The sequence below is a fragment of the Chionomys nivalis genome, chromosome 26 (assembly GCF_950005125.1).
Source record: "Chionomys nivalis chromosome 26, mChiNiv1.1, whole genome shotgun sequence".
In the NCBI taxonomy this organism is placed as follows: domain Eukaryota; kingdom Metazoa; phylum Chordata; class Mammalia; order Rodentia; family Cricetidae; genus Chionomys; species Chionomys nivalis.
Window position 1 is genome coordinate 24,933,804 of NC_080111.1, and position 25,398 is coordinate 24,959,201.

At 34.3% G+C, this 25,398-nt stretch overlaps 1 pseudogene; it reads left to right on the forward strand.

Moving 5' to 3' along the window:
- The first annotated feature begins 3,593 nt into the window (after nt 1–3,593).
- The window catches only part of LOC130866776 (elongation factor 1-alpha 1-like), a 54,190-nt pseudogene continuing 32,385 nt past the window's right edge, over nt 3,594–25,398 (forward strand).

Consider the following 25,398-nt stretch of genomic DNA (forward strand, 5'->3'; position numbering starts at 1 on the left):
TTTCTTGCTGTCCCTTCCCTTCTATCCTCTCATGGTCTGGTATAAGGGCTGGCTATATTTAGCCTGAGTTCTTCCTATTTCCTGATTCCCTTATATCTATAGTAAACATCTCCATATTTTAGGATTAATCATTACTCCTTTTATATTTTTCATTCGCCATAATCGTCTGTACTTTGAGCTGTGAGTTAAAGTAGAACTGTTCTCTCTTAGTTACCCTTCTCAAAGTATTTTATCACAGCAACAGTAAAAGAAATTAAGAGCATTGCTTGTCCTCTTCACTTTGTTCACTTGTGTAATGGAAATCTTTATACTTTTCTAGCCTTGACCTCTTATCCTGACCATGCATTTCTATGCTTCCTGTATATAGGATGTGATACACAGAATTCTAAGATGACCCCTGAAAATTTCCTGATTTGCATGCCCTAAATACTTCATCTTGGAAGTAAACAGGATCTATGAAAATGATGGTAAGCATATGGTTGAGAATGTGGAAATGTACAAAATTATCTCAGAATATATGTTAAAAGTGAAGCAGAGGCAGGCAGATCTCTGTGAGTACAAAGTCAGCCTGATCTATAAGAGCTAGTTCCAGGACTACAGAGAAACCCTGTCTCTGATTTTGAAGATTTAAAATCTTTAGATACATGCTATGCTCTTATGGATATAACATAATGAAACATTTTGCTTCATACAGCTAACATATGCTTACTAAAAGAAGAAAAATTACCTTTACTCACTTGACTTTAAGTTTTAAGAAAATGGAATTATCTTGTATCTTGGGATAGTTGATTTTGTAATCATATTATCTCTTAAAATTGAGAACAGATTATTCATCTGCTAGTTGTAAAGAACACCAATATTATATTATTTCAAGTGTCCTATGGTAGAGAGTAAGGGGCACCCTCTAGAGTCTGAGGACAATAGCCTTACAATTCCACACAATAGTCATTGGCTAATAACCTAAAGTCTTTGGCCTTCATCTTTGAGGGGGAATACAAATTGGATGATGTCTTTGCAGAAAGGAGAGGGGTAGTCCTTCTGAGAATCCACCTGCAACAAAACCAGACTTGATCTTCAGAACTGTGAGACAGCATGTGTGATTTGCTTCAGAGTAAAGAAATAATTAGAACATGTGGTTTCTGTGCTAAGAAGATCTTGGTGTTTGGACAACTGACAGTGTTAGAAACATGTCTTCTCACCTTGCTATTATCTAAAATTAATAGGATTCATGCCAAGTTGTAATTTCCCTGTATTGTTGTCAACCATGAAAAATCTAAGTATATTTAATCTTTTTCACATGGACTTTGTATGTCAGCCATTTTTTTTATGGAGGCCAATCTTCATGTCACACTCAACCAATTATTTCCCACCCTCTAATTTGGGGCTTCTTTTACTTTTGGTATAGCCATCAATGAGAATTCTTGTCAATTTGAAAGTAACTGAGGAATGGTAACAAGCATATTGTTAACCTGATTAAAATATCAAAAAATAAATAAGTAGTTTCCAGTCTTTGTAAGTTATCACCAGTTTCAACTCTAATAAGATGTTTTCAAGATGAAGATATGATTATAGATTATTTTAATTCCCATATACAATAGTTATGGGAATACATGGGGTTTTTTTTAGCTTCATTTTGTTGACTTAAAATCATGTTGAACTTTCACTGTTTCTTGTCCTTCTAACTAAACAGGTATTCACTCCTTTGATTTCACTCTGTTAAATTAAATATTGCCTGTCAAAACGTTGGCTATTTCTAAATGTATTTACATCTGTTCTTTCATTGTCCTCTGTAAAATATGCATGGCTTTTGACTTTATTTAAACCCATCTGTACAGCACACCTCTGTATATCATGTCAGTAGCGCAAAGTTCATCCCAAGAACAAAGATGATGAACAGGACACCACAGCAGGAAATTGAAATAAAAAGAAAACATATTTATTGGCATGCCTCTAAGAGAGAAAAGATGTATACAACGCAGACAAACTTCTCCCAACTCCTTCTCTTTTAACTCCCAACAGTCCTCAGCAGTTGAAATAGAAGGAATACTTCTCCATTTGAAGTCCATTCCTTTGCAGGAGAAGCATCTGCATTGGACACCAGGGAAGCGATAGGCTTGATTTCAAGAATCCACCGAGGTTAGCAGGAAATCAGGAGACAAACGGCTGCCAAGGAGGAGAATGACTCGGCATCTCAGAAATGGAACAAATCCAGAATAAAGAAGGATACTTGAAAAGCCAGAGCAGTCAAGCCCCTGATAAATTTGTTTTAAATTAAAACTACATGTTGTTTCTGCTTTACAACGTGGACCTTGTTTTGCAAGAGACACCAAATAGCACAGTGGGATCCTGGCCAGCTGGTTGCAAAGATTGAGTCTGACCCTTCCATGTAGTTTGTTGCAGTGAACATGTAATGACCAGGTTCAAACCCTCTGGATTGTCTACTTTTCTGTGACTGAAATCCTATTTACCTGAATCACACTGAAACTGAGAGAAACCTTTAATTAATTTATACAATAAAATAATTTTCTCTCTGAGACATTAAAGTGAAATTTGCTGCAATATATGGCAGCATTATCAGTTTCCTTCCCATTGATTGATTGCACAAAGGCAAATTGTTTCATAGTTTTCACCAGGATGAGTAAAGTAATATCTAAAACTGATACTGTTTTAAATTTGTCTTAGTTTTGATAAATATCCCAAGCTTAATGTCTAATACATCTTACAAGCATGACACAGACAAGGTAAAGACAACCCCACACATTACTGTACTTTATTCAGTAGACAGGAATTGCTTTTGAGATAATGGGCAGGCAGTATCTCAAATATGTGAGGTTAAAGCAAACCTAAATAAAAAAGAAAAATTCATATGTCTTTGTGGATTAGTGCTTTATATCTTTAGCAGTAAAATTAAGTGGGTGCCTCACATTGAAGTGTTTTTCAAGATTAAAAAAATTATAAAATAATCTCAATTAAAATCCTTTTTGTAATGTATATTCAGCAATTGTTTTAGACCACACACTGTACATGTATTATTAACTCCATGTTATTATCTGTTTCTAGGTCAGCAGAATTGGCTTAATTTATTTTGCAAATTATACCTTTAAATATTATGGAACTCACAGAATACTTTACATTTCTAAAGTCTCTATGATTTCTAAATTCTTCAAAAAAGGAATACAAATTTCACATTGAAAGTAAATATTGCAAATATTGAGACTTTTGCAGATGCAAAATGCTTAGTGGAGACAAACAGAAGTATGAAAGACTATAAGGTAAAGTAAGAGATAGAAACCTTAATAAATTAAATAATCCACATGTATTTGCTTTTCAAGCACTATTAGGAGCAAGCCTTTCCTTTTTAGGACTGGTGCTAACATTTGTTTTTGTAGAAACTGGTTCTGTAAGAGCTGGAATTGGAGCTGGAATGAATGATGTGGTGGGCAGTGTGAGGACAGGCTCACCGGCAGCAAGACTGCAGTGGACGGTTGGCAACGTGAGATTAGCTACAATAATGAGTTTAGTCAAGTTAGTATGTGGAAGATCATGTAGCTTTTAGAACTCAAGCTAATTGTGTGAAGGCACAATTATGTAAGATGGTAGAATTTGACTGTCAGACTTCTGACACTCTGCGTGATCCAGACCCCTGGAGTGGTTTCTCCATGAGTGCTTTAAGCATAGTGCAGATGGCTGCAAAGAGTGTTGCTGTTTTCTTTGTGCTGGCCATTGCATTTGCCATCGAGAATCCACTCGCTCCTCTTCTGTGTTGTCATCAGTTCCCTTCTCAGGTGAGCACAGCTTATGTCAGTCAGACCGGAAATAACTTTCTGTGGAAGCTCACAGTATTCTCAGTGCCAAAGATGACACTCTATTCAAGTGTTCACACATCTAGGAGCAGTGACTAAATTCAATATATAGAAATATCACTCTAGTCAATCAAAGCAAAAGCCCGTGCATTTAAAGATATTTATGTTCCTTACGAGAATGAATGTGTTCTTTGCAGAGGAACTGTGAACCACACAGGATGGAGCTGCTGTATTCATTTGATGAGCAGGAGACAGTGGGTTTGAGCGTCACGAGAATCATCATTTAAGTAAATATCCAGACTAATCCACACTTGACTTGATCTTATCACTGGCAGGTTTAGTTTTATCGGTACACTATACAGACAGAGACATCAAAACTGTTGTCCCTGGAATCTTATTACTTGCCAGGTTTCATGGCAAGAAGGAATTAAGATTGCAAATAACACAGCTAGATCCTTGACATTCTTGATGGCAGCAGACTGAACAATGTTCCTTCAAGTGTGGCAGGCTTTCAAAGCTGAAGAAGACAAGAGAACAGTTTTACCCAGTGCTTCCAGAAAGAGGGAAAACCAGTGATACATTAGGTATATCAAATAACTAATGTGCCAAACTCTGAGGGAAAATGTGTCTTTTTTATCAGTTACCAAGTGTATGGCAGTAGCAAAAGGAAACACAATTGTTAACAAACCGATACTTTCATATTTTAGATGTTAACTTTAGTATGTGTTCATTTAGTTTCATCAGTGTGATTTAGTTGCCAAAGGAGTGAAAATACAAAGTCTTTCACCAGAAAAGATATTCCTCATGGTCCAATCGTGGCATTTATGTTTCGGGAATAACCAAAGGCTGTCTAACTGCAGCTAGGGCCCCCTCAATAGGACAGAATTAGCTAGACAATTGTCCATGCCAAGAGAGGTTGTACACTGAGCAAATCAATGCATAACTTCTATTTTCCTACAGCAGTATATAACCTTACTGTATTCTCAGTACATATCTTTCTGTCTGCAGAGAAGAACAGCTCTCACTCCTCATCAAAGCAGCTTTTTTTTTGTAACATATGGAGACTATTGTAGACACCAAACACTGGTCAAAATGGAGAAAAGAAATGACTGTGGTATTCTTAACCCCAACTGATATAATGACAACACAATCTTGACATCTAAGATTAAGTGGCTATTTTTTAAAAAAAAAAATTCAGAAATACACACTGTGATATTGCATCTTCTAGAAATGACAGGGATGCTACTCCCATAAACCTGCAACAATACAGCTGCCTAAACACGACCTTCATAAAGACAGCACGGACACGCTGATGTGGATGGTGGAAATTTCACAGGTTCTTTTGCCTGGATGAACAACTGCATGTGATCAATGGCTGCTGAGAGAGAGAACCAATTTTCTCCAGGGATGAACTAGATGATAAGTTACCCAGTCACAAATGGCCAATCTTAAACTCATATGTATACTAGTAATAGCAAATGGATTCATTTGGTTTCATATAATAATGCATATATAGATAAGCATATCAATAATACTTATAGAAGAGGTTCTAGATAGACGAATAAGTATGGAGAACATATGAGAATTAGAAATTATATATATATATTATATATATATATATGTATATATATTTTTTTCAAGACAGGGTTTCCCTGTAGTGTTGGAGCTTGTTTTGTAACTTCCAGACCAGGCTGGTCTTGAACTCAGAGAGATCCATCTTCCTCTGCCTTCCAAATTCTGGGATAAAAGGCATGAGCAACCACCACCTGGCTAAATAACAAAATTTAAATTAAGAAAGCTTATAAATAACTTAAGTAAACCCACAGCCTTGTGATATTGTTCTGGAATTGTGCAAAATATCCTTCCACCAGCAGCTTCATGTCTTTGCAAAACTAAAAACCATATTTAGTTTTGACCTATTGATAGATTAAAATGTAGTCTAGGAAAACACAAAAGAATTGTAAACTATATTGTGTGTTATTCTTTTTCTATTGATATACCGAGAACTATTATTTGCTAAGTTAATGTCATTTATGGGAATCATTGCTTGAGCATTGTTAAATGGACAGATTAAGAGTCATAATTTAATGAAATTATGATTTTAAGTCAGTATAAATTTTCTGTATAGAAGAAAACTTTATACAAGAAAAAGTAGTATAAATGTAGAGTAACCCAGGGGAGTTCCAGATTGCATTTCATGAATTATTTCTATGAAGTATCTGCTGTATTTGCACCATATAAAACTGTATGGCTTGTGCAATGTGGTTAATTAGCCTCTTATGCCCTAGGAAAAACAAAATAAAATGTATGCAGACACAAAGCAGTCACCCCAATAGAAAATCACAGCCACATGCTTTTTAACTGTTTTCCAACTCATAATGTGCCTAGGAGTGTTAGCAGATTATGGAATCCCCACATACGTTTTTTATTGAGCTGTGGCTTCACTGCCTTGTGGCAACTCTCAATTGAGTCAAAAAGATTTTGTCGGAGCATATGCAGCTCTTCCTCCCTCTTTAAACTGGCTAGTTTGTATTCATATAGTGTTATATGCCAAATAATTTATGTAAACTATTAATTCTTACTTATTACTTAAACTATACACATATACACACTCACACACACATATATATACATATAGAATTAAAATTATTTTATGTAGTGTATGTAGGATAGTAACTGAATACAAAAATAAATATAGTAGTTGAGAGAAAAATAAGAGTAGAAAAAAAACAAAGTTACAAATGCACTGGACACATTTAAAATCATTCTGGAGTCTTGGTGCAGAGGCCCACCAAGAAACTCATGTGTTAACCCTTCATTTTTCTTTTTGATAGCTGAGGTGTACAGAAAAGCCAAGAGGCACTAGGTATTCTAGTTTCTGTAACTGGATTTTCTTTGATCTACCAACATTTCTTTTACAGAAAAACTAAAGTAGTAGGAAAATGTGCAGGTTGAAGACCTAGGACCAATCTGTGAATAGCATTAATTAACTCTGCATTTTGGTAGACCACCATTCATGACAAAAATTAACAATGCCATGTTCTAAAAGCAGAACTATATTAGGAAGAAGGTGAGGTCCCACCTTAAAGTAAACACTTTATACTCTAATGAGTAAATACCATTTTACACAATGTTTTATTTTACTTCTCTAGGGAAGACTTACCCTCACTTTATGTTAATGTGAAACAGTGATTTTAGTCTTGAAAAGTCTTGTCCAGTTTTCCTATTGGTGCATAAATATAAAATATTATAAGACACGTAAAACATTTTCTGAAGCCATGAAACTTATAAATAACAAGTAAGTTTTGGTCCATTTTATATGTCTATCTTCATTTCTTCATGCCCCTCTAATTGCTTACTCCCCAACTTGTTTTTGGCAGGAAAATCTTTAAGGAGTTGCCGAGACATGTATGGACCTCACTGGGTTCTCAGCATGGGGCATTGATTGCTCTGTATCTGAAATGCACATGTTGTCTTCTAGTTCTGTGGCTAGCATGAGATGTTAGTGTTACATGATTGGAAACATTTGCTATTCCATGTCCTTAAACAGTCTATAAAATGCAAAGGCTATGATAATGAATTCTATTTTATTGCCTGGCTGAATTTTAGTACAGTGCTGAATCAACTATCTCTTTTGATAATCAATAGAAGTCTTCATTGCACAGCGATCCTGGATTATTCCCTCTCCCTTGTTACTAAGAAAAATTTCATGTGGGCGCTACTACTTTCAACATTCTTTGGGTATAAAGACAAACAAGGCAACTATGCTCTATTTTTGCTAATTCTCTACAAATGAGTATTCCATTGTGTATGACAAAACTTATCATGTGAGTAGATCAAAGCTCATAATAAATATAAAAGTAAATATTCCATCAGTCACTGTTGTAATAATTGCAGCGGGGCTGCGTCCCCGGCACCCAGCCGCCCGCATGGCTAGCTTATGCCCCAAAATAATTATACTGGAATTGTATTCTTTTAATCACTGCCTGGCCCATTAGTTCCAGTCTCTTATTGGCTAGCTCTTACATATTGATCTAACCCATTTCTAATATTCTGTGTAGCACCACGAACTGGCTTACCAGGAAAGATCTTAACCTGCGTCTGTCTGGAATGAGAGAATCATGGCGACTCCTTGACTCGGCTTCTTTCTCCCAGCATTCTGTCCTGTTTACTCCACCCACCTAAGGGTTGGCCTATCAAATGGGCCTAGGCAATTTCTTTATTAATTAACCAATGAAAGCAACAGATTAATACAAGACCCACCTCCATCAAGTCACCATAATTCATTGAGTTTTATACATAGAGAAAACTGAAGGAAACAATTATTAATAACGAAAACCATAAACAAATATTTACTGATATATAATTTCTATCCTCACCATTTCCTTTATTCCACTCTCTTATCATAGGTTAGATTTATACATTTCCTCCCTGGGTTGTAGCTCTCCTTCTTCTCTCAAAATACAAATAGAATATTCTAGCTGAAACATACATCAAGGCACATAATCCTCCCACTTGAAAGTCTTTAATGGCTCTCCAGTGTCCAAATCCAGTGCTTGACTCTGGCTTCCCATGCTTTCGCCCCTAGTGACTCCCCTTTCATGATTTACTAGTGCAAGTGCAACCAGTGGAGTTGCAAACACACATTCTCTAGCAGGATTTGCTGCCCAATGTTTCCCTCCGTTCAGGGGACTGCAAGTGCCCCTTTCACTTGGCCTCCTTTAATTTGTCCTCTATTAATTACCTCACTGAAAACTGGGTTAGGTTAATTGTTCTGCTTAAAGCAACATGTATTTATTTCCTTTTGATCTAACACCGTTTTAGTGTTTATCATCTCATTTTTTTGTCTTTTTATGTCTTTCTCTTCCATTACACTCAATTTTTCTGAGACCCTCTTTTATTTGTCAATGACTAGCAGAATACCTTACGTATAATTAACTAATGACTTCTACTGATTGACCCCAAGTTCACAGAAAAAAGACTTAAGAACCAAAATCCATGTCTTTACTCTTTTGTTGTGGTGCATAGCTGTGATCTCAACACTCAGGAAGCACCTTGAAGAAATTCAAGGTCAGGATGCACGAAATTGTCAGAGATGTCTCACAACCAAACAAGTAAAAATGAAAACCCAGGTATTCCTGTATTAGATTCTTTTTTCTTTTAAAAGCACTTTGCAATAATAAAGCTCTTGTCTCATGTTTTATGTTCAACCCATTGTGCGGCATTTAGATATTTCAAGTGAACTCAGATTTCCCTTTCCTTCTTTGTAACATATTAGTACACATGTTTAGATACTCATCTTTTCTGCTTCTACTGGTCTAGTGAACCCATGTAAACTGTTTGTTTATGCACAGCAATGCTCCAGTTTTACATGTCTGCATAGACTTTACATTATTAATAACACCTTTTGTGAACCTGTTTTTAAATTAACTCATGAATAATATATGTGAATGAATATGTGGTGTTTGTGCCCATGTGTGCAGGTGTATGTGTGTTTGCACGCATGAATAGGTGAAGAGCTTCTGCATGTCTTGTTCATTCAGTTTTCACCTTATTTCTTTGAGGCAGATTCTCTCACTGAATATGGAGTTGTTGACAGAAAGCCTCAGTCATCATTCTATCTCAGCCCTCCACAGTCTTTAGGTTATAGACATACTCAGCCATGCTCAGATTTTTACATCAGGGCTTGGGACTTTAACTCAGGTTCCTATGGTTACATAGCAAGAGCTCCTACCAGGTGAGCTATCTCCTAGTTCCTAAACATAACTTTTGTGTGCAAGTTCAATGACATTCCTTTTTTTCACTTGTGTGGTATCAAAAAACTAATGAAATGACTCTATCCATATTTCTCTTAGATTTGATCTAAGTGAAACTTAAGACAAACATTAGCAGTTGGTGAAAGAATTGCAGCTATGGCAGAAAGAGGAGTAAATGCAAAATACAGTTTAGTGTGATGGTCAAATGAACATAGTTTGCCATAGTTTCAAGAATTTAGCATAATCTTTATGCACAGGTTCCCATAGCTTTGAAGAAACAAAACATAAAAGAAAAGATAGATGTGATTCCAATGCTCTCAAAATAAAATACTGTAACTAAGATGTTTCAATCTATAAACGTGATTAATGACTGTTGCCAGTAGTCAATTTTTTCTACGATTCATTTTTATTACCACAATATTACATGTCATCCCAGAATCTGGTGGCTCAAATAACTAAACCCTTATTCACTTTACCAATTATTCTGAGATGGGTAGATAGATAATAGATAGACAGATGATAGAAAAGTTGATAGATAAATGGATAGATAGATGGATGGATGGATGGTAGTTAAATGGATGGATGGTAGTTAAATGGATGGATGAATGGATGGATGGATAGATGGATGCATGGATGGATGGATAGATAGATAGATGAGTGGATGGATGGATGGATGGATGGATGGATAGATAAACAATAGATTAAGAAGACCTCTTTTGTCTTAAACTGTATTTTTTTACATGTTTGGGACTACATTGTCTATTGTCTTGAGTAGGATTATCCTATCCAAGGTTGCTGAGAAGGCTGGCAAGAATCATGCAACTCTATTCCAGAGACAAGCATGTCGTAAGCAAATTAGCTTTGTCATAGGCTCATGTTGTAATAAAAATTCAATAATATGCAGTACAAATTGTTCAACAAAATCAAACAGAATGTACATGTGTTTTTGAACCCTTGACTGCATTTTCTACTGTCCTGCTATAGTGCAGGAGACTTATAATCAGATTTAAATTAATTTAAAAAGTTCCTCATTTTAAAAGTCTAAATTAGTAGACTATAAGTTTAAAAATAAAAAAATGTAACACTGATGTGGGAATACATTCTGCCCTTTCAGCCAATAGCCTTTAAGATACCAGCCTACTTGGGCATGGTATCTTATACTATAAAAGCAGCTGTAAAGCATGTGCTCACTCTCTTGCTTCTGGCTCCTGCTTCCAGCTGCTAGACTCTGTTCCTCTTCCTACAGAGGACTGTTATCTAGGACAGTGATATGTAAGTTTTCCCTTAAATAAATACCCTTTTATTATTCATAAGTCTGGACTGCTTTCAGATGAATATGGTTTGATGGAAGAAGACCCCCTGAAAAGTTGCTGTAAACACCCCAATAAAGAAAATACTTTGCTCAATAAAGAGCAGAAAGAAGTTTGGACAGAACTACGCCCATATTCCCAAATATTGTTTTTTTAAAATGTTTCTTTATATTTTAAGGGGGTATGATATAGATATGAATAATTTGCTTTGGTATGGATTTTGGTTTATTGATACAAAATTAAGGTCAATTTTGGTATATGTATTTCTGATCTTGATTAAGGTTTTGTGCTTGTGTATCTCATTTAAAAATGTAATGTATAATTAAGATATATAAGTTAATAGATACTGATCTATAATAGTCAAGCTTGTAGTCATGTTACTTAGATTTTCTAGAGGTATAGAGATAAATTTCACTTAGATAGGTATTCTTCAAATCTTTCAGTGACTTTCAGAATATGGCATTTAAAATGTTTTAATAACTTAGGACTTTTCATGACAATGAGACACATCTGCCCCTTGCAGCACCAATTATTTCAAGAGGAAGATGGGCATCAAAGAGGCTTCTTATGGAGTTGGTTAGTCATTTGTGCAAGAAACTATACCTCCTAGAACTGCTTAACTGGACAGGCAGGACCCACAGAGGAATGACTGATGAATTTGCCTAAAAGTAAAATAGTTCTTCAGGGTTTCTGCTTTATAAAAGAGTCTGCAAGACATTCTGCAGAGTACAGAAGAAAATGACTTGCAAACTTCCAATATAGGCATAACTGTCTTTAAATTTTCCTTCTTTATGGAAAAGTCTACTGAATTCTGTGGGCCTGTAGGCTGAAGATGGATTCTATAATGTTACAGAAGAACTTTGAGTGACTATTCAGGTAGCAAGATGTCTCTGTCAATTCTGGAATTTTGGAAGTTGCTTGCAATGCACTTTCTGTTTACTTAAGTAATATTAAATACTTCTGGAGTCTTTGATGGAGTTGAAGAATTTATAGCTATAATTTTCCTTAGTTGTGATAAAAGACAAAGTAGATATAAATATTGTAACTGTAATTCTGCTTGATTCCTGTTTTGCTATATGTAATTTTTCTTTCTTAAAGTTAATGCTTTGCTTTTGATTTAAACAGAAAAGGGAAAATGGTGTGGGAGGTCTTTCTATTTATGTGTTGCTTTTATTGGTTAATGAATAAAGAAACAGCCTTGTTCTGTTGATAGGGCAACTTAGGTAGGTGGGGAAAACTGGACTGAATTTTGGGAGAATGAAAGTAGAGAGAGAAAGACGCCATGGAGCTGCCAGAGTCAGACATGCCAAATATTTGCTGTATATTGCCACATGGCAATATACAGATTAATAAAAATGGGATAAATAATATAATAGTTAGCCAATAAGAAGCTAGAGCTAATGGGCCAAGCAATATTTTACTTAATACTTATTACAGTTTCTGTGTAATTATTTTGCATCTAAGCTAGCTGGGTAGCAGGGAACAAACAAGGTGTTTGCTCCCTCCAACACAACACATCTTATCTTAGAATATACTAAATGATTTGTCCCAAATGATAGTAAAATCACGTTTAATGATTACACCAGTTGAGGCTTTATGAAGGCCCATAAACATAATATATATATAATAGTAATATATACTATAGTAATATATATTGTCTTTAATTTTATTTTGGTTTCCCACTGAAAACTGTTCTGCAACATAACTAAGATTTTATTCAGATACCATACTAAATGGAGATAGTCAAGAATGACAAAAATTCACATTATTTTGGAATCAATGCATTTAGTTATCTTTAAAGTCCCAAAAATATACAGTAAATATATTGTGCTTATAATTTTAACAAAAGTACTATGCTTTCCCATTCATCTGTTTTGACATTTGAGATATGGAAAATGCGAACTGGAGTAGAAAAATTGGGTCATTAATTAAGTGTGCATACTGTTCTTTCAAAAGACCCTCATTCAATTATCATCACCCATTTCAGATAATTCACAATTGTTTATAACTCCAGCTCCAGGTGATCTGACACTCCCTGGCTCCTATACGCATTTGCACTCATGTGAATATACCCACATGTAGAAACAGGAGCACTCACATAATTGAAAATGAAATAGATCCAAAGAAATAATATGGTAAATACAAAGATTATGCTAGGGTAATTTTTATTTATTTGAATAACAGAGTTATTCAATTCATGTTTGTATGTACTAAATAATAAATGTCAATCAAATCTCTTCATGCTTGATTATATGTATCATTTTCTTCACTGGATCTTGGGATGTTTTAGCTTTTTAATAACCATTGTCAATTGTTGCATTGTAAGTCTCAGATTATTTTGAACATTTCCTTATCTGTATAATGGGCTCACTGTAGTTGGAGACTGCTCATGCATTTCCCAGCCACTTAGACACAAATAACAAGTCAGAAACTATACTATTCACAATACTCTTTGGCCAATATCTTTAGTGTATTGCTAGCTAGCTATGTTATAGAAATGAATACTTTGCATTTGTATGAATATTGGTTTATTGATACAAATTTAAGATCAATTTCGTTATATATATATATCTACTCTTGATTAAGGTATTTTGTTTGTGCAGCTCATTTAAAATGCAATGTATAATTAAGAAATATAGGTTAATAGATAATCATCTATAATAGTTGTCTGAGTTTTCTGTCGTGCCCAGTTCCTGTAATGGTTAAGTCCCAAAGAAATCACACAGGTCTACATTAGTTATAAACTGATTGGCCCATGAGCACAGGCTTCTAATTAACTCTTATAACTTATATAGCCCATTATTGGCCCATTATTCTTATCTGTGTTAGCCATGTGGCTCAGTACCTTATTCAGTGAGGCAGTCACATCTTGTTTCTTCTGGGCTTGGGTCAGAAATCCAGAGGAATGGGCTTTCTTCTCTCCAGAATTCTACTGTTCTCCTTGACCTGCCTTTACTTCTTGTCTGGTTGTCCTGCCTATACTTCCTGCCTGTCTACTGGACAACCAGTGTTTATTTAAAATATAGTTGACAGAATACAAACCATTCTCCCACACCAAATAGTTATGCTTGTAGTCATGGTAGTTAGGTTTTGTTAGATGTATAGATAGATAGATAGATGATAGATAGATAGATAGATGATAGATAGATAGATAGATAGATGTATAGATAGATAGATAGATGATAGATAGATAGACAGATGGTAGATAGATAGATGTATAGATAGATAGATGATAGATAGATAGATAGACAGACAGACAGACAGACAGACAGACAGACAGACAGATAGATAGATAGTAGGCAGAGTCATGGAGAAGCCATGTAGCCTTAGCCAGAGACAGATGTGCCAGAAATTAACACAATAAGTCACAGTCATGTGGCAATACATAGATTAATAGAAATTGGTTAGTTTAGGATATAAGAAGTGGCTAGCAATATGCTTAAGATATTGGTCAAACAATATTGCAAATAATATAGTTTTGCATGGTTATTTCAGGTCTGGGCAACTGGGAAATGAATGAGCAGTCTCCAACTACAGCTTGTTTAATATTTAATGCAAGTCACATGGAAACAAAACAATTTTGCAAGAAGAGAAAGAAGACAGCAACCTTCATTTCCTTTTTGTGCTGTCTATGGTCATCTTCCTCACCACCTCTTTCCCTTACACCCCCAAAGCATTTGGCAGTTATTCATAGCTGAGGTGTGTCTTACTTTGAGTGAAGTCTGGAGTGAATCTGTCCTTTCACCGTAGGCCTTGTGCTGTAATGAACCATAGCCAGGTTACTGAAAGCTATGTAAGATATTGGCTAGGAAATACCTAGCCCTTCCATGCAATCAGGAGATCATGCCTCATGTGTTTCTGATTTTTGTTTATTTATAGTTTTAGTGTCCTGCAATGTTTAGCTAATCTAGATAGGTAGACCTGAGAATTCTACTTTATATAGAAAAAAATAAAGTATTTTTTATTTAGCAGTAGAATAATTATGTACTTTTCTAGTAAATCAGTCATGTATGTGCTAGTAGAGGTCTAAGAAAAGGGGGCTGTGGCATGTTTGTTCCCGCTAATATAAGTGGTTCAAGCCTTGCTGAACCTTCTCCTTACTTGGAATTCTGGCATTCCATTTACATAAACGGCTGTTTTACCTCAAAATTCTAGTGCAACACATTTATCTTATAACATGCAGCAAATGTAAGAGAGAGTGCTGTATTACTAGCTTTCAAAATTTGCAGTATATAAAGCAGATGTCTGAGGTACACCAGTCCATCCATTGTGAATACCAGGCTGTCACCACACCTCCGGCACATCTCCTCTCGGCCCTCCTTCATCTGTCATTGCTAATACACTTTACTTTAAGAAGAAATAAAACAGAACACACCATGTCCCTGAATAAATTTCCCTGTTGAAATTCCTCAAATGTATTTTTATTATTATTTTTAACTAATTAACTCACAGTTGTGGCCAGATCCTTGCTTAATAAATGATTCCAGGCTTTTCTCTGATGTCAAGGTACCTATGGTATGGAAATGGTATTAAAAGTTCACAATTTAGGTCAACCTTTGAGTGACTCTCGGGAGTAAAGCTACTGCTGATGAAGAGGGCTGTCATCTTCCTCTCATCTCTTGAGTAGGGAGAAAAGGGAGGGCTTGTCTCAAGTTTGCTCTATCAGGTTCATTAGTTCCTGGTATAGTTGTCGATTTCTGGCTTAGAAGCCCTGTTCTTAGCCAGGTATTAAATAAAAATTTCAGTGAACAACTAATTTATAAGTTTAAATAACACTCGTTACAGTATATTGCAATAATTATTAAATTTTATCATCTCATACTTCTGTCCATCTCTTCCCATCACTATAGATCACGCCTTATCACAAGTATGTATACATTTTTTCCCACTATACATACCTTCAAACCACTGATAGCAGATATTTAAATTGTGTAGAGCAGAACCACAGACTAGAAAAAAACACCAGATTTCAACAAACCTCCTGAGCAGAAGTCAACGTTATTATGCTTACTCATTGGGTAAAATTAAAACTATTTATTATGATGAAAATTAAGCAGTATGCTCTTTATTGCATCAGAACAATCTAATAAATCTTTAGATAAAAATAACATCATTAAATGACAAATGATGCTTAATAACATATTAAATATTTCTATATAAAAAATTCTTACAACTATATAACAAGTGGTGATAAGCTTAAAACTTATTGATCACATATATTGTCATTTACACAGAAGATCTAAAGTTTTCTAGAAAATCTTACAAATTGTAAGTTAATTTCAGAAAGTGCTGCATATATGGTCAATTCAAAGAATAGTAATTTTACAACATCTACTAACAGTAAGTAACCATAAAACACTTTCAAATTTGCTTTCATAGCAATACGAGAAGACATCTCACAACAAAAGATGTATAATCAAACTCTAATACACAAAACATTACAAAGAAAAATTAAGTCCTAAATAAAACCAGACAGATATATTATAGATACATATGCAGTTTGGTAGACTTTATCATTGCATTGGTTTCTTCAAACTCAGACAGGTATATCCATATTCTCAAGTAAAATTCTAGAAAATCTGTTAATAAGTAATTTTAAAATTATATGCAGATGATATAATTGATGAAAACTACATTATAGAAACAATTATGATTTGTCTGTATATAAATATTGTTATCATTGATGCAAATTTACCCACCAAGATTTATACCACTATATAAGACTATAATGCTAAAAAGGATGCCATCTTGGTATAGGTAAGCAAACAACCAAGTGGCAAAGAGTTTTCATCGACATCTACATATCCAGCTGTCAACATGGAAAATGCTGAGGAGACTCAACGAAGAAAAGGAAGGGCCATAAATAGATGCCACAGAAAAATATCCACGCAGCTGACATATTACTGATGTCTGCACAATTAGCTAATTCATGATAAACTGTCAATTTGTATGTAAAACACAGAATCAAAAACCTAGAAGAAATGCATCCTTTTAATTTTAAGTTACAAATAATTTCTTGTATAGGAAACAAGGTTCAAAGATTGTAACAGAAAATATATATTTTCATAAAATTTTAATTATATGATAAATATTTGATACTAAATAGACAATCACACAAAAGACTGAGATTATCTCTAAGTTACATTCAGTAACATGTAACAATTGATTAAAACTAGGACAGAAATGAAACTTTAGAGTGTTCGCAGGACCAACAGACTTGAATGGACTCTTTGCATATAGAAAATACACATGGAAAATACATAGCAAATAGGAGTAAAAGTTCAGTATTATTAGCCACCGGAGAAAAGTAGATTAAAATCACAATATAATATCATTTCAAATAGTGGAATCCTAACAAAAGTGATTGGGAAGAATATTAATCCTAATTATAACTTCTGTTCACTATTTGTGGGATACAAGTTAAAAAATAACTTTTAAAAGCTATTTTCAAGATGCTTGTTAATTTGTGATCAAAAACACTAAATGAACTAGTAATTCAATTTTTTTGTATTTACTCCAAAGGAATGAAAACATGCAGCTGCACACAAACTTGTATAAGAAATCTCATAATATGATTCATGACAGCCACACAATAGAAAGAACCCAAATGTCTATCAGCAACAAAATCAAAAATATCGGCAGTGGTCCTACCACCTAGCAATATAAAACTAAGTTAAACTTGTAGAAATGAAGTATTGCATTCTCAATGACAGTGGAGGATATCAGAGTGGAACATAAACAAACACACCCAGAAACAAACGAATTTACAATGCTTCCATTTCTCTGAATTAGTACAATCAAATAAACTTCCCAGACGAGGCGAGAGTGATAATGACCAGTGCACATGCACATATTCAGGGCAGTCACCAATATTCAGTGCTCTGAGTGTTGTGTTAGTTTGTTGGCATGTACCATGATCTCATTTTTCTGAGTTCTGACGGGTAGCAGCTGAGAATTTTGTATTACCTTAATTTTTCAAAGGAGGTAACAAGAAAGTATTCTACAGATATAATATAGCAATCTAAACTGTAAATAGAATTTCTACATCATGTTTAATGTAGATTATGCTTTTAAAAGATAATACCCTTAAGTACCATATCTTTAAACTCTTGTAAAACACTTGTTTTCTCAAATTTCTCATTTCCTTTTGTTGTCTGTGCTCATTACCCAAATAAAATTTTCAAAGCTCTCAAATTAAAAATAATACCACAACTTAGAAAAAACAAAGTAAACAACAAATAGAGGCCGCAATGAGCCATATTGTGCAAACTCTTGAGACATCTATCATAATATTAACGATTTAGCAACTATATATTATTTATTTAAAAAGACCTACAAAAGTGAAACAAAATAGCAGCTATCAATTTACAAAAAAGGGAACTATACTAGACAAAATTCTTCAACATATAAAAGATTTATCTGTTTATATTTGGACAAGCCGGGCCATTTGAAACTATAGTTCACAATGCCTTCATGCATCTTCTCTTGAATTAGATATTTCCTGGCTGTTAATACATTTCTCATACGCCCATAGTTATATTTTCCATAACCCTCTTGCATTGACTTTTTCCTATTGAAATTTTCCAGGAAGAATTTTTTAGGTCATTTCAGTATTTTCCTTTGGTAAAGTCATGCTATAGAGAGTTAGAGCCTCCCATATACTGAGGAACCCATAGTATCTATTTAATCTAATTTGGACTTGAACCTTGAAGACAGTATCTTATGGTCACTGACATTAAAACTAAAATGTTTAAAGAACCATCTCAAACACATATTTCATTTTATTGTAATTACTTTCTTTCTTTTTTATTAGTTCTTTGAATATCTTACACAATGCAATTTGATCATACTCATTTCCTCCCCAATTCCTCCTTGGTCCCTCATTCCCCATTTGCCACCTAGCAAACTTTGTGTCCAGTTCATTGTTATTGTTGTTACTGTTTATCTTTTCAGTTTTTCACTTATCTTGCACTGCATATAGGCTTTTGGATGGGTAGTCTTCAACTAGACTACAGTCAAGTCACCAGAGGCAAAATTTATAAACAAATCTAAATCTCCCTCCTCTAGGAGCAACAAATTGCTAACTGTTTTTCTTGTCTGGAAGTGTGACTATTTGTTTACCTCCAATATCCTCACTGAGATTTGGTCTGGATTAACCTTGAGCATGGCTTGAGCATATTGTCATTACTATTGTGCTTTCGTGTGTACAGCCTCCCTGTGACATCTAGAGGATAGTTTACCACTTCCAGCTCTGACAACCCTTTGTCACTCTCTTCTCCAATAATCACTAGTGAAGCTTCTTCCTGGCTAGATTTCACAGCACTAGAACGTGCTATGCATCTTACTGGAGGAAGATAGTAATTTTCAATCTTTGTCAGCTAGGACTCTTGAGAACTGCAGTAACATCTGGCCTGGCATGACATGTCCAGTGTTACAGTAATGACATGAACATTATAAGAGTAACAAAGAACTTTCTGATTGAATTTAGGTCCCATCCCCAAGATAAAACTCATACCTGCCTCTATAGCTATGCCAAGAGCCTGTGGCTAAAAAAGTCATGATCTTAAGAGAACCTATTACTACTATTTCACTAAATTGATATAGTTTTAAATTGACTCTTAATAACTTGCCATTATAAGTATAGATTCATGTATCTATTAATATGATCAGAGAAGACTCTATTTACAATGGATGGATTCAAGAACAAGAGACTGGAGAATGCTCAGTCCTAAGCAGGATACAAACTCTATTACATTCCTGGTCCACTCTTAACCTACCTTTCTTTGTTGAGTGGAAAAATATCAGACCCTTTCCATACATGTTAGCAATAAAAGAAACATCTCGACTTTTCAATCTTTTGTTTTCAATTTTGATATTTTTAACATTTTCACATCCATGAATTATATTCTTTACACTCTAATTTCGAAATATGTTGGAAATAAATTTTCATAGCCCCTGCTACTAATACTGCATTAGAGCATATCTCCAAATTTGTTTTTATTGTTCCTGATAAATATACTTGTGGTATAATTTTTCTTCATGTTCGTTATCAGAATTACATCCTTATGAAGGATCACCTTAAGTAGTCCTCTTTTAAATAAATACCATAAATGTTTCTACTTCATAAGTTAATATTCATTCAAAGTTCAGTGGGAATAATTCTGCAGGAAAGCAATCATTCATTTTCTTTTTAACTTTGGAATAAGGCTAGAGATAATCTCTTTGATCATTTGGCATCATTAAACATCTTATTGAGGTACTTATTACCCCAAAGCAAATTTTGTTCCATTTGTCTCTCCATATTAACTTTGATTTCATGGATGATACAATTTACTCTTTATTCTTAGTGACTAAGCTGAGTTCAAAACAATAGATCTAAAGTACTTTAAATGTGATTCATAAATTTGTACTATTCTTAGGAAACCATAATTTTTGTGAGTGTATTGATATTGAAAATTAGAAAAATTTAACCATGCTATATTGAGATTATTCAAACTTCAATAAATATTTAGTATGTCTTTAATGATGCACAGGGTTCCTAGTACTGTACTCTTGGGGTGGATTAATGAATTCCTGACTTAAAACAATAGATTGATTCATGGAAATTTAAAAACTTCAATAAATTTTGCAATTATGAAGTATTAATTCTGAAGCTGAGGAAGAGGGTATTGGAAAAACTTTGAAGTCAGTCTTGAAGAAGGGGTTGAGAAGAGCTAGTGTATAGATATGTTTTAAGAATTGAACATTGTAAGTGAGCACAATTTTACCAAAGCTGTGGAAATGTAAACTGTTCTGCAATTAGAGGAACTGAATCTGTGATCAGCAATGCTTAGGATTTGAGTCTCTTCAATGCATTGATTTGGCAAAGGTAATCAGATTATGTAGGCTTATGTATGTTGTTACAAGGAGAGTAAATGCGAATAAAGATGTCAGTCTGGGAGAAAAGAAAGTTCTGGCAAATAACACAAAGAGTGGAGCAATGGGAGATGTGATGGGCAGGGATCAGGGATCCATAACTGAAACTCTGGGACTGCTGGGAACAGACGAGTAGAGGAGATGAGCGTGGAGATTTAGAGTGTCAGACAAACTCACGGCCAAAGAGGGATCAGAGAAGATTTGTCTGTTACAAAATACATTCACAATTCAGGATGTCGTATTTAGTTTCAGTGTTTTGTTTTGTACATTTATCTGGACATGGAAAATGTGTCAGGGTACAGAGGTTTTTTTGGTTTAAAATTTATATTTCTTTTTAAAAATTTCAAAACATAATATAATTATTTTAAATGATCATTTACAATTGATATTTGAACAGTATCAGTAACTCTGTGTCTTTTAAAATAACCTTCTTTTACCCAATTTTGAATATAGAAATAGTTTAAATTGCTTAAGAATTGAAAAATTAGCACAACATTCTGTTTTCTTCTTTTCTCTCTACTCCTTACTGAGCCAAGTTTTGTGACATTTCGTTTTCTAACAGAGTTCTAGTTATGACTCAGAAGTACAGGGATAGTGACTGTTTCACTCACACATTTCAGTAGAAAAGTTTTCAGAGCTGGAGAGATGGCTCAGTTGTTAAAAGTATTGCTGTTCCCCCCCCCCCCCAGTATTGCTGTTTTTGTGGATGACCAGGGTTTGCAGTTCCCAGCACCGTCATTACAATCACGTAGAATTTTAGTTAGATGGGTTCTGATGCCCTCCTTTTGCTTCTGCCAACACTGCATTTATGTGGTTCTAATAGATATGGGAAAAACACTCATACACATAAAATGAAAATAAATAAAACTTTAGAAATTCAGGAGGACATTTTAAACCTTCTTTCTAATGTAGTTCCAAGTGAACCCTCATGAATCTCACTGGCAGCAGCAGCAGCTTTCCTCATTGATATCTATTTACGTATCTTCGTCTTATTTATTTTCTACCCTACTATATGTTTTATAAAAGAAAGAACTTTGTGTGCTTACCATTTTTATACCAGAATAAATTGATTTGTCAGAGGACCAAGTTTTAATAATAAATGTCCTTCATGAGTTTCTTTCATCTCCAATCCCTTTCTTTTTAAACAAACCAAGCAAGATATTTGATATGTGATATTTTCCAGTGCTAAAGGAAATTTGACTCTTAATAGACATTTGTTAGTCTATACTGATAGACTATTTTGGTAAATCATTTGATTCTTAATTGTGACGTCTTCAAGATTCTCAAGAACAATCAAAATTTCCTGTACATTTGCATATTGCAAAATGAAGAAAATAATTTACTTATCTAGTTTATCATGTATTTGTATTCAGTAGATTGGGTAGCAGTCCGTAAGACCATAGATGTTCTTTGTGTTGGCAAGTATTAAATCACTGTATTTACAATTATCTTATATAAACACTTAGATTTTGTTTGGAACATGATCAGGTAAATAAAAGCACATGGGACCTATTTTACAATGCAGAATTATTTAGAAAATCCTCCCAATGTATCTATGCCCAGAACCCTGACCATTTTCCATTTTGTAAGGCTATGAAGTTGAAAATATTTCCACAATTTTCAGCTGTGGAATGAAACTTGGTACTTTAAATGGGCGCTGCTTTGAAGATTGTTTTTATAAGCACCTGAATTTGGAAATCTGTCAAGTTAGTACACTGTGCTTACTAGTGAAAAGTAACTTGACTTAACAAGATTAAACAGTATCTACAGTGAAGAACTTCTGTGATAAAGTCTCTCTCACTTGGGAGACATATACATAAAACCCTGTCAAAATTTGAGAAGCATTCCACGTGGTCTAGAGAGCAGGCAGAGATGAAGATTCCCTCTACTCACTCACTCCCTTTCCTATCTTTCTGCTCATTTATTTCTCTTTTAATCGCCTTTTCATTTTGGTCATTTTCTTTCTTTTTTGTGTTGGACAATTCTTGCTATATAGTGCAAATTGGTCTCAAACTCATTTCATCTAATCTCAGCTGGGGCTATAGGCATGCACCACCACTGCTGCCTTAAAACAACCTACACTTACTTACTATTGTTTTATCCATTAAATACTCAGATAGAGGGACATTTAAAAATTATAATCTTTAAAGCCATAAAATATCATCTTTGGAATGTCTGGAAAAATACTGAATAAAATATTATTTTTTCATTTGTAAAATGTATATTTTATACTTCATTCATTTCATCTACTCCTGCACTCAAATCCTTTTTTTTTCTCCACAACTTCCTCTCAATTCATGGATGCATTTTCTTATATTTAAATGAGAAAAATATGTTCATATATATGATGCTAAGTCCTGGTGGTATTGATCATATGTATATGTTTTTAGGTTGAACACTTTGTATTGAATAACAAATTAGGGGTTTCATCCCTCGATAAGACTGACACTAGCTTTATCTCTCTCTCTCTCTCTCTCTCTCTCTGTCTGTGTGTGTGTGTGTGAAAGAGAGAGAAACAGAGAGAGAGAGAGAGAGAGAGAGAGAGAGAGAGAGCTACCATTAACTGCCAGTATTTCTTCATCTGGGGGAGCTCTGATGCTCTGAAAAGAGATTCCCTTTACATATGTTGGATTGTCCATTGCTGTTGCTGTCTAGGTATTGAAATATCATGAGTGTGGCTTTTCAGTCTGTGCTTGAAAAGAGAAACGCCTCCCTGGTCTCTTACAGTTGCGATATTAGATGAAATCAGGCTGTATTAGGTGCAAATTTAAATTTTTTAAATCAAATCAAGAAAAAATCTATTTTCAATATTTCTTACAGTTTGACTAATTTCTAGTGGCATTTATCTTCAAAATTGGGAGCATTTTGTGTGCTGATTGTTGACATCATTGACTGCTGAACATATTTTTAGTTATGTGTAATAATCTTTATGTGGTTGTGAATGAGGCTGTCCACAGAGGCTAGAACGGTGTTGAAAATTCTAGCACCTGACCTGGAGTTATAAGTACACTGTGAATTGCCTGATAGAGTTCTGGGAACAGAATGTAGACACCTTGTAAGAACAATGCATACTCTTACTTTCTATGCCATCTCCTCAGCTCCAAATGCTGAGGAATTTTAAATTAGAAACTGTAATAAACAGTGTTTGTCACTCTGTATCTTAATAACAAATACCTTGCCCAATGATAAAAATTAGACTTATTTTCTCACAAGATTTTTGATTATCCATAGTCTGGTGACTATATGTCCTTTTAAAGTATGTATTTTTTAAATAAGTGATGACATTATAGTGGGTCTCTCAAAGGATGTTTAGTTCTAAGGATCTAGTAAAATTTTCCAGAACCATAATTGAATTGTGTGAATAGTTCAATTTTTGATTTAGATAATTTTTTCAGTACTAGCACTTAACCAGCACTTAACAATTAATAATCATCAAAAAGTAATACAGACACAAGCCCGTGCTTACACATTTCTAGTGGAAATTTTGCAATGGCACTTCATGCAGCCTGGTCATTTGTCCTTGTATTTTATGGCATAATTCAGTTTGCACAGTTGTAATATGGCTGTCGTTATCCGAGTAAAAGGATTGGTATTTTATATAACTATGCCAGGATATATAATCTTCTTTTGAAGGTATAGAAAGACTACACTTTGATCTCCAGGTAGGATTTCATGTCACCAAGGAGCCTATGATCTTTAAATTCACGCAAATGCAACATTTTTACAATTTTTTTAGGTACAGTTGGGTAAAACCAACATCATTACTAAATTTAATAATTGCTGGTGAAAACTGAGGTATATCTTATACTTGTTTTTAGTTTTTATATTTTCTTGCCCTCAGTTCAGTTTCTAATTATTTCTATCACCACAAAACAAAACAAAAACATCATCAATAACAACAAAAACTTCTGCAGAAGCTGCCAGAAAACATAAAAAAATCGAAAAGGACAAAAATCCATCCTCTATCTAAGGAATCTAGTCAAGACATGAGACACCGAGGTCAGAGAGTTCAGGTTACCTGCTTAGAAGGGAGGATCTGAAACGTGAAGTTCATAGCTTAATAAGTGTCTTTGGAGCAATACAGTGTGCAGAGGACTGGTTAGAATGAACATCATGAGCATACATATTCAAGCGGGAAACTTAAAAAATAAAAGCGAGATATACCTTTTTAATCCTTATGCCTTTATAGATGCTCAAAGTGCAGATATTTGTGTTATAGAAGAAAATTGTCATTGGCCTTCTTATGCTAAATAAACAGCTATTTATTTAAACTTCAAGTAAGGACAATCAAAACAGTTACTTGTTCTCTCAAATAAATGAAAACTGAGTCTCTGGTACAAAGAATGACTGTTTTGATCACCCATAACTCAGATACAGAAACATGCAAACTCACTCAGATAAAACCATCTTCCTAAAATTAATCAAAAGAACATCCCAAACACGAAGTTTATTTTCCACCACGGAATAGTAGCTGCTAATGGGAATAAATTTTAGTTATTTTGAGATTCAAAAGCTAAAGGGGATGTTGGAATAAATGCTTTTAAAAATAAATGATTTGTTTAATGGAAGCAGAGCAGGACATGGAGCTCCTTTTTTGTGTCAAAAGAAAAGAGC